Raw genomic sequence first — 18,765 nt, 5'->3', positions numbered from 1 at the left:
CCACTTATGCTGCACTACAGTGTCAGCCATTGACCTACCTGATGTGGAAATAGAGCCCACAACCTTCTGCACCAAAGGCAAGTGTGCTTCCTGTTGCTGTATGTATGTATGTGTGTGTATGTATGTGTTTGTATATATATAGATATACATATGTGTGATATGTGTGTGTGTGGGTGGTGTATTCATAGTGTACATGGCCATCCCTCACACACACACACACACACACACACACACACACACACACACACACACACACACACACACACACACACATACACACACACACACATACACACACACACACACACACACACACACACACACACACACACACACACACACACACACACACACAGACACTCACGCACATACATATATTCACATTTGTAGATATTAACTGAGAAGTAAAAGGGGTTATTGCCCTCTGGTTGAGCCTTTGACTGCAGATCAAGAGGTCCCTGGTTTAAAACCCAAGTGCCTTCTGAATGACTGATGAGTCAAAGCTGATAAAGGTCTCTGGACCAGTTTACTTACCCTTTTCCCAAATAGTTAATAAAATAAATAATAAACAATAATAGGCAGATATATTAACAGCTCCGAAGAGATAAGCTGCTACAGCAAATATTTTTGATCCAGGATGCTGTTGCAATTTACCCAGCCTCTGTAATTTTATAAGAGAAATCATTGTTGTTACATATGCAGGCAGTCCATGATTTTTTCTGAGAAACATAAGTTTCATACCTCTCAACCTGCAGATATTAAAATAAAAAGGCCATTTGAAAGTAGGTACATCCAACTAAAAATCTGGACATCTAATTTCATAAAATATGAATACCAAATAGCACATAACTCTTCCCGCTTCCAGTAGGAACATGGGATAGAAATTAGAAACGTATGAAAAAACACAGTGACAAAAATTATGGAAAAATATAAGCATGTTATCAAAGTGATTGTGTAATCTGAAAGCTTTAATGAACTGCATTGCAAAATTCTTCCAAATTTGATCATTTATTTTTGCTTTTGAAAAAGGGGGACATAAATGTGTGCCCTCTTTATTTAAATGATTGGTGCTACTAGTATGCTGATCATGTGATATGGTTTTCTATATACTGGACAGCTTCAAAAATCAAGGGGATGCAGATAATTGTGAGAAGGGGTAAATGAAGTCTGAAAATAAGACAGACCTCCAAAAATATGGGCAAACTGTGCAGGAGTATATCAGGTCTGCAAAAATATATATATATTCCTCAAAAATAGACAGTTTACAGGTCTGTCTTGTACTGAGGGTCAGTATACATTGCACAAAAATCTCAGAAGTTCTATTGTGTATTGTCATCCATATTTCTAACATCCATGGATATATGTTCCCATGTGATTCTTCCAGGCATACAATCAAAATAACTCTTTTTTGCCTGTGTCTGGACCTAACTGAGGATCTTACCCTCTCACCAGAAATGGAGACCTGGCCTATGGTAACTTTGTCCATCTTCCATGATAGTCTCCATGAATACTGGTGTGTAAGACTGACTTGATATACAAACAAACAGGCAGAACCCCCCCCCCCCCGTATATCTTCCTCTCTCCTTATATATGCTGTGGTCTCTGAAGAATAAAGTAATGCCTCAGTCCTGGTATTAGCAAATAGCTGACAAGTCAGTTGTACTTCTCCCTGCATCTTCATCATCATCATCATCATAAACTCCCGTTTTTCCCATTTTCACCATGGGGGTCAGGGTGTCACGTCAGTTCCTTCTGCCATCTTTGTAGATTCAGTGCCACTCTTCTACTTTCTTCAGCAGTCATGCCTGCCTGTCGCAGGTCTTCTCTCAAACAATCCATCCTTCTTCTTCCTGCCTGCCCTGAATCTTCCTCACCAGGTTGTCTTCTGCTTTCCAACACATGTGCCTGAACCACATTAATCTGTTCTTTTTGAAATTCTCTGCAAATGGAGCTAATTTGACTTTTGCTCTGACGTCCTCAGTTCTTCATTTCTGTCACAGTGCGCGTCCTACCACCAATCTCAGGCACTTCATCTCCATCACCTCTAGCTTCCTTTACTGTTCTGTCTTCACTGACCAGGTTTTTGTACCATACAGCAGTATGGACACACCATTATTTTTTACACATTACCTTTCAGCTTCTTTGGAATGTTTCTGTCATATACTGCACCTAACACTCTGTGCCAGTTGACTGCAGTCCCTCTGATGCTAGCTTTGACCTCCTTGTTCTGACTTTCCTTATCCTCAGCCACCACTCCCAGGTACTTGAAGCTGTTAACTTTCTCCATAATTTTCCCTTCCATCTCCATTCTCATCTGATTTGGATTTCCCACATTTGCTGCCATTACAGCTTATCTATGCTGTTTCATCCCATGTGCCTTCAGTTTTGCATTCCATTCCCCTACCCTTTCCTAAAGTCTTTGTTCATTGTCTGCCTGTAAAGCCACTTTGTCTGCATACAACAACTTTGTTGATCTGTCCTGCCTAACCTGTTTGCTAATGTAGAGCTCTGAGTATTTCCTTGAACGCTTGTGCTTTCTTTCCAGTTAACTTCCAGGTCTTCAGCCTCATCGTTGTTAACCTCAGAGCCTTCTCTGACCACTCCTTGTAAATGATTGTGGCAAACAGTGGTTATTGCTGAAGTCTGACTGTTTCACTGGGGATGGCTTTGCCATCACTGATTTTAACCCCATGTCTTTTTGTTAAAAAGAGGAAGTTTACCTGAGTTGTATGTTGCCACTTTTATATGTTATGTTGTGACAGTCTCATTTGCTGAACTATGTGTTGGCCAGCATCACAGCCATTTGTCAGACAGAAGTCTAGAATGGCCTCTCCTTCTTTCTTCCTGTTGCCCATCCATATGGACCCAAGCAGTCCTCATATCCTGTTCTCTCTGTCCCAATATGTGAATTCAGATCCTCCATAATCAACACCAACTCCTGTTGTCCTGCTTTATCTATTAGATCCAGCAGCTGCTGTCTAAATGCACTCTTTTCTTTGCAGTCACAACCCCTGCCCTGGGGCATAGGCTGATGCTATGAATATTTCCCTTTCCTTACACTGGAGTCTGATTGTCATGAGTCTGTCCTTAATTCTGATAACATCTTTCACTGTCTTCTGAAGTCTCTCCCTGAACACAATTCACACACCATTTCTAGGCTGTCCCCCTCCTGAGTAGTAGACATAGCATCCCAAGCTAAGTGTTTTTACTGCACTACCCTTCCATCTTGTCTCATGGATGTCCAGCTTTCTACTTAAAATCTTGTTATCTACTTCCAAGCTCCACCCTGTCAGTGAACCTGTATTGAGTGTAGCGATCCTTAGGTCATGTTTGGCAGGTTGACTGGTTTTACATCCAGCTTTCACTCAACACAGCTATCCTAGGTAAACCAAGATGGACATCGGCTGACAGTAGCTTATTGACCCAGTACTGCTGGGATTATTTTTTATGCCAGGCACACAATGGCCAATAGGGACACATAGACCTATCCCACTGTTAGAATGGGTCCCTGGTGTAGGTTAGGGTAGGCCAGGTCCTCAACCCACATATCACCAGCAAATAACAATACCCATTTTTGGCAACATTAATTAATGCAGCAAAAATCACACAGAGCCAATTTTTATGCCATCAAGTGGCTAGCCTTGACTTGGCATGCAGTCTGTGTTCCATGTACTCCTATCTAGAGAACATTGCACTCTATAAATGATGCCCAAAGTGATTAGTCTACACAACTTTTCCACAGATGGGGGCCATCAAGTGTATGTACTGCTGCCCACAATTCTATTTCTGGGTAAGCTTGAGGTAGAAATAGTGAGCATGTTTTGGAAGGTGGGAAAAACCTTAGAGAAACAACATGCAAACTCCATGCAGGCCTTGGCTGGAGGTCAGGATCAAACCTTAACCTTGCACATGAGAGGTGAAGACCTTAACAATTATGGCACTGTACTATCAGTAGTCAGCAAGGGGTGTAGTAAACTTTCACCAAACCCCTTTGTCTTTAGCTTAAGTAGTAGAAAGTACCACTACAGTGTTCTGTCCTCACTATAATAGTCCAGGTTTAAACAAAAATGACAAAAAAGAACAAATCATCTTTGTATTTGGATTATTTACCAACAACCAGGAGTACCGTCTATATACTGTTTCCTACTATATTCCAAAAGTTCCGTGAAGCCTTTCCACTTACTGTCCCTGTCATTCCCTCATCTTGAAGAAACAGTACTGGTTTGCCTAGATCTTGCAATAAAACCCTCTTCTGAGCTTGCAAGCTCCACCATCGCTGTTCTAAAACAGAATCAACACGTTTCATATTTTGCTTCTGCAGAATTGTCTGAAACTCTCCAGGCTTTCTCTTATCTCACCCCACCTTCTTAAATAGATCCTACTATTTTTGATGAATCTACAGTACGAGTGATATTGTTTTCTGCCCCTGCATCTCTAGCCCATTTCCAGTTTCTTGATTCTACTGGCACTGTCCCCGTGGATGTAATTCTCACCTTCCCTCCCAGACTCTGCAGTTAGCAATGAACACAGCTCTTTATTCTTTACAGATCTGAATCTCTTATGAATACCTTGGTGTTCCATGTACAAGCCCATCTCTGGCAATCTTTGTAAGCATCACTCACTACAGTTCTGGTAGCAATAATGCATTTTATACCTCATGTACTTTTATTGCATTCTACTGCAGCATGCTAATTTGATATAATCATCTGTTGAATTTGCTGTAAATACATAAGACTAACCACATCTACCAACTTTGACTTGCTCTTGAAATGAATATGCATGCCACTAACCACATCTGTCCACTTTGACTTATCTTGAACTGAATATGCATGCCACTAACGACATATGTCCACTTTGAATTATCTTGAACTGAATATGCATGCCACTAACCACGTCTGTCCACTTTGACTTATCTTGAACTGACTATGCATTTCACTAAACACAACTGTTCACTCTGACTTATCTTGAACTGAATATGCATGCCACTAACCACATCAGTCCACTTTGATGTATCTTGAACTGAAAATGCATTTTAACTCATTGTCTCCTGCTGCTTGCTACTTATACAGACAGCCATTTTGTGTCATCACAGTACTCACAAGTACTTCTTGTAGGTCTTGCCATTACTGTGTTTCATACCAGTGCTGTTACCTACCTTCTATTGCTACCTTTCAAATTTTCATCCCATTAATTTGTAGTAAGAGGATTTTTGGCCTAGAAAGACTTACTTACTGAATGCAGACAATCAGTCAATAAATGAGCAGATGTAAGTGGTTTACCTATGATGTGCTGAAGCATAAAAATTCAATTGATGATTTTCTGAAAGATAAATTCTAAAAAACATCAATCAAAAAACAAAAACAAACAAACAAAAAAAACATGAAAAATGCTTTTGCAGAGGAAAGTTCCCCTGCACATCCATGTGGGGAAATCTACACATAGACACCTAAATTGTACATACCAACTCCACGGTCACACAATAGTGTAGAAAAGAACAAAAACTCTTCAAAAACAAACTGCCAGTGCTGAATATACAACATATTGAGGTAAAACTTACCATGACATTAAATGTTTGACTAAAGACCACCATTGGAGCAGCCAACAATGAAGTATAGGTAAGCTGACATGAGTTATGTACAGAATACAACAGAAAAGAAAAACATTTCTAAGATGCAGACCTCTTTAGAACTATCACTTCTATTTTTGCAGTGCTTGAGTGTCATAGATCAGTAAACATTAAGACAAGACAGGATAAAAATATATTGTAGTACCTGACATTCAGTTTACTTTCTGCAATTTGTGCTGCCAAAATAGTATATTAATGAGCAGCATTAAGTGCAAATTTTTCAGTAAGGATTAGTGAAAATGTCATTTACAGTATAATATTCATAAATCCCCATAGTTCAAGCCCCCATCAGCTCTGTCTGATCTATTACCTCTCATTCCATCTGTTACACCTGCCATTGTACTTCATGTCACCTCATGAGAGATTATTAGTTCTTACTAGAGTTGAGACATTTGGCACCTATAGTCTATGAAGACTGATGGGGTGAAATCCAGTCAGAAGAGAAGCTGTCATACAAGCGGTCACAGGGTATAGTGAATGAATGTTTTTTCACTCTGGCCTAGCAGTCCTGTGCAGCAGTCTGGTATGTGCAGAAGTCTCAGAATACCATCCCATTGACCTGCATATGTTAGCATGCATTGTCTAAATTGTGGCTAGTGTATGATCATGCCGATAGGTGGGTGCTCATATGTCAGTGTCTACTACTGTATACTCCCACAGCCACATCTGCTTCATGTCAATCATGCATTGTATCAGGCTGGGTCTCTCACCCCATGATGGCTGAAGAGGCATTCAATTCTCCATGCCAACATTTTCAGCCAGCTCCTCCAATTTCCTTACAATTAGTTAGTCCTGGGTCATTTAATAAATACTAGCACTTAATGCCTCTTTGCAACAGAGATGGCAAGGGATGATAATTCTAGATTCCTTTATAGAAGAGATAAGAGGCATTATTTCTCCTCCCAAGGATGATCTGTGAGAACTGCTTGCCGTAGCGAGTTTGTCAGATTCATAATTTGAAGCTAGAGGCTGATATAATCAAATCAAGTACTACTGGATGAAGTGTGCTAATACTTTAAATTCTAAACCTTCTCTTCTAGATTACCAGACAAAAAAAAAAACTGCTAACAAGCTTTATCTTCTTGATGAGTGATTGAATTTTTCAGTTTTATTTTGACACTTTACCACTCCACTCTGAGCACCTCACCATAAAACGATGCCATTCATGAAAAAAATGCCCTTATACCTAATGAGTTTTATCTGGTTAAATGGGTAAGAAATGCAATATAAAATATCCCCTTAAGAATTAGGCTTAAACTTTCTATGCAGTGCATGGAGCATAGTGATTACACTACGATATTTGGAAAAGGACAAACTCTGAAATTCAAATGTATGCCATTATTTAATTACTTCAATCTTCAGTGATTTGTTTGAACACTCATACACTGTACCTATGATAGCTTCTCTTCTTTTTTTTCTCTCAATTTTTTATTTACCAAATAATATAATGTTTAACAATAGAATAATCAATGAAACAAGTATTATAAACCTTTATATACACTAGGTACAACTGACCTGAACAAAAGAAGGGAAAAAAATAATAAAAAATATGAAATTAGTAACAAAAATTTATAATATTTAATTAATAAAGTATAAAGTTACACATTAATTATTATAGCTTCTCTTATGACCAAAATATGAGGCAAAACATCTGAACATTCTGAGAAAATGTAGACAGTTGAGAGGCATGAAGGGTGAGTGTAAAGGTAACTGACTTCAATATAGTGCCTTACTGACATTGTCCGCTAACTGTTTATGGCTTAGAAAGCTGGAAAAACACTTAGCACTTTTCATTTTATTTTTATTTTTTTTACTATAGCTAATAGTAGATGGAGCAGACTGTGGTGCAGAAGGCTGTGGATTATATTCCCACTCCAGGTAAATCGGTTACTGGCACTGCAGTGCAACATAAGGGGGGTGCTGCACTCCTGTGTGTGCCATCATTTGGATGACACATTAAAACAAGGCCCAATCGGTTTGAGTTGGTGGTAGCTCAGGTAGATGTAAAAGATCCCATGGCACCTTTCAAAAAGAGTAAGGGAAATTCCCTGATGCCCAGGCCAAATTTCCCCTAACAGTATAAATACCACCTTGGGTCTCCTCTGAAAACAGGCTAGTAGTCTAGAGGGACTAACCCGATCAAAAAAGGACAAATAAATTAATAAAGCTCCATGCAGTATAAAGAATTATGATCCTGTCATCGATCATAACCTTGCGTTATTGGTTCTCAACATGGATGCCAGATTCACCACACTGAGCTTCACTCTCAAGGTGAATCTGGCATCTGTGTCTCGAACACATAAAAAGTAGGTTATAATCAGTGACCCAATCATAATTCTCTGTGTTATACATACCATATTTACTCTGCTTTGTTTTCTGAAACAAAAACAAAATCTTTTTAGAACACTTCTTATATTTTTGAGATTTTTTTATAAATGTCTTAATGAGAAAGAGAACAGCATAGTGCCTGCTTTCTGACCTCCATTAACACAGATTTCACTAATTTAGTTTATCATAACTGTTTAAAAGAATTTGAGAAAATAGGTCTATTTATTCAAATAACTATTTCCATTTGCCATGTAATATATATGATCCATTCCATTTATGCAATGCTTATTAGGAAAAAAAAGTGGATGGATACAGTGTGGAATAGAAAAGGTCCTTTTACTGAGCAATCCCTCATCAAAAATGTTACTAACTAAAGTGTATAATAACTCCTGGTTAATGTTTAGTTTTGGATTCTGGTCTGAGTCTGTGCCAGTTGTAGGATACACAAACCACATTGATATCATGCTATGAACCATTGTATTTATGTCAGCATATTAAATATTCTGCATGAAAGCAGTTCATTATGAAGCATGTACTTTCATTTGGCAGCATCATTTTAGTGAGGTTTGTGGATTATATGTACCTAACTGGCAGAATCTAACCACATGAGAACCTGTGCTTGAATCTCATTGCTAACCTGCAGTCTCTGCACTTGTACCATAAGAAAATCTAAATGAGGCATTTTTGCATTCAACTCTTAGCCTATAAAATGTCATAGAGTTCAGTTTCATTCCATCTACATAGCTACTTTAACTTTAATTTACTTTTAATTGATTGCATTTCTGTACATTAAATGGTTCTGACTGACATGATGGCATACTTCTCCGGCACTTCTACAGTGGGGACTTATGTTAGTTTCTCCTGCAATCTCTTGGAGAGAAAAATCTGGGATCCCCCTGATTTTGCCTCAAAAGCCCTACTATACCACTGATGATTTAATGAGTTGAAATCACCAAAAAGCAAATCACTGCACCGAGAAGCAACTCATACAATGGATAGGCCTGTTACAGCTCAGAGAGAAAAGGTTCAGTGTGGTACTGTATTTATGCTTTAGATCCAACTTTTGATATGTTTCCTAAAGTTCTGCTAGACAGAATGTGGGTTCTGCATATGACTGAATATTGTTTCAGAAGACTGCTGCAGGCATAGTCCTACTGCTAATATAAATTTCGAAGATGGAGAGAAAGCCAAAGATAAGGGGCACAGTGTGCTGGCATGGGAATCCACTAAAAAGAAAGCATGAATTTCAAAGGAAAATTAGTCAAAATATTTTCACAAACTATTGCATACTGATACTAAAACAGTCCTTTTGATCTCATACTTTGCTTTTTATCCACTGCAGGGATTATGGATTTTTTGCCTCTAGTTGGCCTTCAGCAATTATTTTCTCACTCCACAGCTAAACCTGTTTTCAGTTTCATTGACAAGTTCAGCTCTTCACAGCTGCTCACCATTTCCTTTGAACTCCATATGAGTGTTGTTAGTTCTACTCCAGCACTTTGGAACTTGTGTGAAGATTTCTGTAAATGCATTTTTAAGTGAAATCTGAAATACCAGTGTGTCTAAAAGAGTAAAAATGTGGTGTAATGAATTATTATCAGTGACCAGAACAAGCAGCTATTCAAAAATGATATGACAGAAATTTCTTATAAATCATGACTTTGTATTACATTTCACCTAATATACATAACCATATTTGAAATGGCAATGATTTATTATGAAATACACTCAGAATTCTCTTATTTTCATAAACAAAATCTCCAGTGTTTATAAAGGAAGAACAATGCACTTAAGTTATTTGAGGTTTTCTGTGTCAGCTTGTAACTGCTGCACAATGTTTCACTTTCAGCAGATTCAGCAACATGGCTACTTGTGTTTTGAAGCTCTCTGAATATAAACCATTATTCTCACTGAAACAATTTCTAAAAAGGTAATTTGTTGCTAAACAAGGAACCCATTGGTGTTATATCACTTAATCAGCCCATATTAAAATACTCATATGTAACATTGTCAACAAGTTCTTTGGTTTAAGATGTAATTGCACTGATCTTTATCACCAGTGTAAGAAATAATATTGCCCTCATAGCCCCTTAAGTCACCATTCCATTATGTGCAGTAGTCCAGGAAGAATATCAGATCTGGTCACTTCCCGTTATGGCCTTCCATGACTTTTAGTTCAGTGTAAAAACATACAGTGCCTTTTGAAGCCAATGTTTTTTTTCTTATTACATCTCCCTTAAGCACGTAAGCACTTTCCTTATGATGCACACAGTGGCATTGTCTCCCTTTTCTGATCTACACAGGTTCAGGGATTCATAGATACTTACTAGACTTTTGGTCTATCAGGATCTTAAGAAGCCTAGCCTTCATTCACATACTAGTTTCTGCCCTTATATTTTGCATATAAATAACCCCAAGACCAGCTGAACAAGTATATGTTGGGACATTTACATGTTTCCCCTATTTGTGAAGGACAAGGGTGCTAAACAAAAGGTGAATTTATAGCTACCCACCATTTGTCTAAATTACTTTTGAAAAGAGTAAGAGAAGCACTTTGATTTTTGTGGAGAGGAAGATGATTCCATAGAAAAGGCATTCTCTGTGATGCATATCTGTCCCTCCAACATGTTCTATTTATTTTGCAAAACAAACTAAAAACCCTTGAGCAAGTACTTGCATGTGTCCTAAACAACCAGCTACATATTTTACTTGAGTAGAATTCAATGATTTCAGCTATGTGCCAAAGCTTTGGACTCCATAAGCATATTGATCTATTTCTGGTGTTGTCTGGCATTGTCCAGCTTGAAACATTGTTTCCTCTACCCTCAGCACATCTGCAGCAGTCCCAGTCCATGTATCAATTGTATTCCATTGGTTGGGATCTTAGAAATTATGCATTTTGCATTTTGTTCTGTCTGGTACATTAGACACATGGATTCTTTCCAATCTTATTGTTGTTCTCGCTTTTTAGTTGTGCTTATACAGACAGGACCCAGGAAGTTAGAACTAGGGATCCCAACTCTACAAAGAGGCCAGTCACAAGTGAAGTCCCTCAGAGACTGCTCTTTGGACCCCTCCTTTTTGGCATTTACATCTCTGAAGTCAAGGCCAATGTCAATGGCCTCTGGATGCCTAAATTTGCAGATGATTACAAATTAGGAGTTGTCATTGAATTGCCCATTGACACAAGCATTCTTCTGGAATGGCTGACACAAACAACTGGTGTCGAAGTCATGGACTAAAAGTAAATGCCAAGAAATGCATAATAGTATCCTATGGGAAGTCATCCATCCCTGGTAACTATCCTAATGACAACACACCCATAAGACTTGATCCAGTAGTCAGGGATTTGGGTCACACATAGATTGCAATCTAGCCTTTGACTATCATGTGTCTACAGCAGTGAAGAAATCATTCTATTTTGTACAACTTATAAGCAAAGGTATGGCGTCAAGGTCCAAGGAAGTCATTGTTCCACTGTATTTGGCATTCATTGGTCCTATCACTGAGTACAATGCCCTCTTTAGTATGTACCTAACCAGGCACATCCAACAATTGGAATGTCCACAGCTGTTCCTCACTAAAAGAATACAGGGCATAAGTAACATGTCATATGCAGACTGCCTCAAGGCCCCAGAGAGGAGAGCTATACCTAACTTACAAGACATTATCAGACCCCACTTTGATGGACCTCTTGATTACCATGAAACATACAGCACCAGACTTACCTGTTCTAAATACTTAAACCTTGCCTGTGATATAAATAGGACATGCTGGAGAGACAGGTATGCATCCCAGAGGCTACACCTTATCTGGAACAGGCTCTCCATCCATGTAAAGCAGAGTTGCTCAGTAACCCAATTCAGGTGTAACTTGGACAATTGGATGGGGAGCAGGAAATTCATCCCTAGTTTGGCACCTATGTCTCTAATGGACATAGGCAGCCCCTAAATAGTTAATCTCCCAGGACCCTGCTTATAAATATTTCACCTCCCAAAACCCTGCTTACATTTATCAAGGGTACCAGAACTTGTCAGAGATTTGTGATGCGATGCACAACTAGGCCTAAATAGACCCTTGTGTTTGTTGGCCTAGTAAACACATATGAACCTATGAGCATATACTGATTAAACCTGATATTTTATTTTACCTTCATGACAGAGTTCTTGGAAAGTGTGCCATCATGGTTCATCATATTCATAGTATCTAGAGTGAGTTTTTTATGAATTATTGCAAGCTGTTTGGATCTGTGTAGGTTGGATACAGTGTTTTTTTTTTTTTTTGTCTATACATTGGATATCGTGTCATAATCTTGGTGCAATGTGATATTTTGTTTGGCCTTGGACTAGTAGGCTCATTTTAATAACAGCAGGTTACAACAGAAGTAAATGCAAGGTTGCGGTACTCTATATAAATGTATCATTGCAGACCGTGCTGTTGAGTGCTGCACATCATTTACAATGCAGCTGTAGTGGATGCAGGTGCAGGTTCGCATCAGGTGCCTGGCTGTGTTAGCATCTATTTACAATGTGACTGCTAAGGTTTAAAGTGCAGTCTAGCTAAAGTACGTGGTGTAGAAGAATGTGTAAAATGTGAATGTTGTAGATTTAGGGAATCAAAGGCTTTCTCTATATCTAAGCCAATTATGAGTGTTTCTTTATTAACATAATATATAAGATAAATTATCCTTTTAATATTGTCATGTGTGTGTCCCTGATATATAAATCCAGTTTGATCATTATTTATTGTTTTGGATAGTGGTATTTTCATTCTGTTAGTTAATATTGTCATAAATATCTTATAGTCATTATTTAATAATGATATAGGTCTATATGAGCTACAGATGTTTGGGGATTTGTTTTTCTTTTGGATTGGTGTGATTAAGGAATATCTGCAAGAGGGTGGTATTAAAGCTTGTGACTGAATTTCTAATAGAGATTTATTTAAGAGGGATAGTATCTTTGATGGAAAAAAATGTATATATTTCCATAATTATGACATCTATACCTAGTGCTTTATTACTTTTACCCTCATTTATTGTATCTGTAATTTCTTTGTAGGATATCGGTGCTTGCGATGTAGCTTTAATTTTTCTGGTATTTTTTTAATATTAGAACATTTTTCATCTAGATTTAATTGATCGATATGTATATTTTCTTTTTGGAAATGTTCCATATAGTGATTTCTATAAGCATCAAGAATGTCACCTATATCCAAGACATTTTTTTCCCTTTCTTTTCGTGGAAGATGCTTTTAATGTTTTTAGCTTTTGATTGTATTTTGATTCTTGTGGATAAATTATGTAGATAATTGGGAGAAGTGGCCAAGGTATACATTTTTAGTTTTTCTAAAGCTAAACTAGTTTTATGTGTTAGAATTTCATTGTATTTGTTTAATACTTTTCTTTCTTTTTCATCTTCAAATGATTTTGATTTTTTTCAGCTTTTACTGACAAAAGTTTGGATTGTAGATCTAATAATTCAGAATCCCATTCTCTGATTTTTTATACCAAGTTAGGGTTTTGCCATATATGTAAGCTTTTAATGAGTCCCTTATCATTATTTTATTTATCTCTGTGGTGAAATTAATATCTAAGAACTGCAATTCAGATAATCAGGATTTGGAGTGGGGTGGGATTTGGCATAATGGTTAAGGTGTTTACCTTACAGACACAAGGTGCAGGGCTTGATTCTCACATGGGGTAATTGGCTAGGCTTTAAAATGCCCGCAAGGGTAGTTAGCCTTGTAGTAATCTATGAATCTATGTAATACATACTTGGGGGGCTGTAAATTATGTTATAATTGCTCACACAATTTCAGGAACAAATCATGTTCCTCACCTCTCCTAGTAGTGATGTTTCCAGTCTAATACAGCAGCTGATGCATTTAATTAGTTAGTTAGTTAGTTAGTTAGTTAGTTATGTAATATTTGTTAACATGGTAGATGGTTTTGTCCACAGACTATTTTTAAATACATCTTAGGTCAGAAAAAGAAATGTGTTGTAATCTGAAATTATCTGCTGATATTTTATTGTAAACTATAACTAATATACAAACAGTACATCTATTGAAGTCGCAATAGGCACACAAGTCAATCTATCAATCAATTAATGGATAAAGACACTAATTCACCATTTCCACACTTAGATTTACAAAAGATAGAACAAGTCTCGTGGCCAAACATAGCCTACTGTAAGTGAGTCTGGCCAAACAAAAGGGGCAGTTCATGTATATGGCCCAATAAAAAGGGCGATTGATCTGTCTGGATATATACCACTAGTAAGACTTTATGTATAGCCAAGACACTGCCTATTACTTGATCCAAATGTCTGTCATGCTGAATAACATTGGTCTGCATATACAACTTGCAGAATTGCATCAGGAAGACCAAGCACCCCTTTCCCAAATGGAGGCCACACACCTGGCTGTGCAATACAGACCAGTGTTCACCATCCATCCACAGAACATACTGTTCAGCTAACATTCCATGGTCAGACTGTGGAATGTAGACAGAATCTAATGTACATCTTCAGGGTACAGCATGTGATACATGCACTTATGTATGCTAGGTCCTAGTGTGCTTACCTGATGGGATTAGAAAACTGACAAAAGAATAAAGTGATACAGCATGAGACGGTAGAACTCTTCCTCCTTGTCACTATATATCGCACTAAGTAGGCCTCCTTTGAAATATAGGAACTCAGTATGGTATCTAAGCACCACGTATTTGGTGACAAAATGGTGCAAACATTCTTTTTAAGTAAACTTGTCGGCTTATATGATAGTCATGCCAAGGAAATCTTGCTGTATTTTTATGTTACAGAAAACTACTTGGTTATTTGGTCCTACCATATGTGGATTTCAAGGACAAATTTCAGTTTTAACATGTGGAATTAATAAAGTTATAACTCAGGGTTAATGGAGGTGGAAGAGACTGCAGATTAACTGTAACCAGCCTGAAAACATAGACAAAAAGTCTGCTGACCAATAGGATAATGCAGGAATGGGACAACCTATTTGCATCTATCACACTTGCTTCCACAGCTGACTTTAAAATCATCATCATCATATTCAACCCACTTTATTTCTATTTTCCTCATGGTGTTGGGGTGTTGTGTCAACTGTTGCCAACTTTTCCAATTCAATATCATTCTTCTATGTTCTTCAGCAATCACACCTGAATGCCACAGGTCTTCTCTCACACACTCCAATCTCTTTTCTGGACATCCTTGTTTCCTCTAGCTTTCTTCGTACCTCTCAGAAATCTTACACACCAGATTGTCTTCTGCATTCCTGCACGTGTAACCAAACCATTTGAATTTGTTCTCTTTGGCCTGATCTGCAATTATAGCTGCTCTGGCCTCTGTTCTGACGTCATCATTCCATTGTCTACTCCACACCACGCATCGTACTTCCCAGTACAAGTCCTTCATTACCATCACCTACAGCTTCCTCAACTGCTGTGCCTTCATTGTCCAGGTTTCTGTCCCATACAGAAGAACTGGTCACAAACCTCTGTTTTGTACAGCTTATTTTCCAGCTTCTTTGACATTCGTCAGTCACACACTACCCATGATACTCTCCATCAATTGGCTGCAGCTCCTCTGCATCTTTACTTGGCCTGCGACCTGTTCATTCAAATTCCCCTTATCCTCAACCACCCCTCAAGATACCCGACACTGGTAATCTGTTCCACTATTTTCCCTTCTATTTTAGTTTTCAGCTTCTTTTGATTTCTGCCAGTTGCTGTCATGACAATTGTCTTTTCTGTACCCATTTTCACCCCATTTGCCTTCACTTTGGCTTTCCATTCCCCTATCATTTTGCTGATGTTCTTGTTCAGTCAGTTTATAATGCAACATTGTCTGCACACAGTAGCTTTGTTGTTCTGACACCATCCCACCTGTTTGCTAATGTAATATATTACCAGTATGAATAACAGTGGGCTTAGAGTTGAACCCTGATGCACACCCTCTCCAACTGGGATTCCTTCTGTGAATCTGAACACTGCTCAACACTGCCCAAACTTGTGTCATTGAGTCCTTGTACATCACTTGCACTAGTTCTACCAGTGCTTCCAGGACTTTGAACTATTGCAAGACTGCTCAAATCAGATTTCTTGACACCTTGTTACATGCTTTCTATACATCTAGGAATGTCCAGATGGACTCTTTCCACATTTATAGCTTCTTCTCAACTAATGTTAACTTAGTTGTGCTCCTTCCTGATCTGAATTGGAACTGCTCATCTCTTACTTTCTACTTCTCTACATATTTTGCTTATCAATACCCTCTCCAGAACATTCATTCAATGTGACAGAAGTTTACTACCTCTATACTGCCCATAGCTGTGAACATCACATTTCAACTAGTTTGGTGAGCATGTTAAAGATTGCATGGCATATCAGGTATTCTAAAGTGTAGGTATGTGGGTGATTGGATTATTGGATGCAAAACACTGCTCAAGCATTATAAGACACATGTAAGATACCATCATCTAATACCATGCTTGTCATCTGGCTGAATGTGCCTGAGCACTGAATGACAGCATATTACACATGTTTGTGGTGACATGGTGATAATATCTGCATGGCCAAATATTGTCAAATATATGTCACATTAACAATGTAATTCATCATAGTATCCCTCTCTGTGTTGCTGAAATAGCTATACACACAAAAATGAGGCCTTTAAAACTTGCTGCATCTATATTTAAAAGTCTTATTTCTAATGTGTATTTCAAAATAGTTAAGTTATTGATTAAATTGAAGGCCTGTCAAAAATCCTTCATTTCCTTTCACCAAGAAAAATGATCTGTGGGTTACATTTTGCACCAGTTATTACCAGCAAAGTACCATCTTGTGTAACTGGTGTTTTCTGGTTTTGGAATGCACTGACTGTTGCATCAGCTCATTTTCACAGGTGTGTGCTCTCTTACATGCACACTCTGGAGTGTCTCTTAGTGTCTACAGGCAAAATGGTGAAAAGTGACAATGGACTGAGATACATTCAGAAGATTTGTCATTTGTTGCCATGGCTGAATTCTATGAACACACTGTATTCCACTATAAAACTGTTTTCACATGTGTGTGCATGCAGCCTGTAGGAGAATGATAGTCTAATCAGCTTATTCTCATGTCTGAGTGCAGCCTATAAGAGAATGCCAGTCTCGTTTGAAAAGTTCTCCATCTTCTGGTTTTGCACAGCCACACTATACACATCTCTATCCATGGATAAAGATAGTTTGTAATTAAAGCAAGATTAACAGACAAAAAGCTGCCCTTATATCACCTAGACAACAATGCCATTACTGTCTGTACAGCTGATGACTGTTTACAATCACCATCTTACTCACAAACAGAGATGTTTCTGCAACACATTAAGTGCAGCTGTGCCTTAAACTCTCTTCAACCAACTGCCTAACCTCTATGGAATTTTCTGCAGGTAAGATGTCTGTTATCCCCTCCCAATATACTTCTACAGTAGTATGCAGTATAAGTAAGCCAATCCCTTTTAAACCTGCTGCCAACTATACTAAATCACCCCTGTAGCATAGGTAGCTCAGCCCCCTGCGCCTCCCAAAAAGTTACTGTCACTATAGTGGTTCCTGCAGTACAATGGAGCCAGTTTCCTAACTCCACTACAATTACAGTTAATTTCCTCCCACGTTGTAGGTTAACTCTTTGTTTCTACATAGCAGTTGTCGATACTCTACAGGGGTGCAGTGAAATTAGAACAAATGTTACTTGTCCAACTTTCACAGGTCATCTGACAACACTTTATACTACTAATGCAATTTTTGATGTTCCTGCATTTCAGACAGGAGAGACAAGTCCTGCAACAATTTGCTGCAGTTTTTCATGACAGGCCTGACTAGCTTAACCCTCCTTGAGATGGATGGTAGAGTCTAGGGTAGTAATTGATGAGGTGTAATGGTCGCAAGACATAGTATCCTTCAACTTCCTATGAGTCCTCTGATTCATCTTATGCCGAGTGCTTTCATTTATCAACCAAGTAAGTGAATTTGCCAGAGAAAATGTTTTTATCATTTACTTGAATCATAGGCAACACTTTCATAAAATAAAAGTGAAATATGATGAGTAACTATGAAGATAAATTGTTGCTGAAGATATAATATACAATAAATAAATATTCTATATAAGAACAAAGTATAAATAATGTTCTATACTATTTGCTGCAAAAAGCAGCTTGCATTATTACTTGGCTATTATAGTTTTGTAAAGTACATTTAGATAGAGTTGCTAAAAGATTAACTTTTTTCATTATCTTTTTGCCCCATGCCTACTTTCCATCAAGCCCTCCTTTATCAGGTTAACCCCATTCCTTCTGTCATATGAGGGTCATACATTGTATGGTACTTAGGCAAGAGCAGCCTTGGGCAGCTATTGCTCATGCAGGCTTGAGGGTTGATTGTGCCCTAATCAGCAAGCTGACAGCAAGGGGCATACTGTTTTAAGGCCCTAATTCCCTTGTCTGGTGTGACCACCGGTGTGACCATAAGGACTCCTTATGCCCTTCAGCCCTGTGTATGTATGATCCTTCATATGTGGTGTCAAGAACTACTGTCACCAGCTCAGAGAATGACTGTCCACATCCTCTCTGTACTTTCTTGTACTTCAGGCAAGCCTCAGCTTGTCCTAGAAAATCAACAATCCAGCCATGAACCACCTCCTTCCCTCTCATGTCACTAGGCCACACCCACTTCTCCAGCAAGTCAACTCCTTGAACTCAGGTCATCTGGTTTGTAGGGGCTTTAACCCTCCCACCGCAATGCTGGCTGGCTGGTTAAAT

Source organism: Protopterus annectens, chromosome 1.part0 (assembly GCF_019279795.1).
Source record: "Protopterus annectens isolate FY-2018-M chromosome 1.part0, PAN1.0, whole genome shotgun sequence".
Taxonomy (NCBI): Eukaryota; Metazoa; Chordata; order Ceratodontiformes; family Protopteridae; genus Protopterus; species Protopterus annectens.
Note: the sequence above shows the minus strand (reverse complement) of the source record.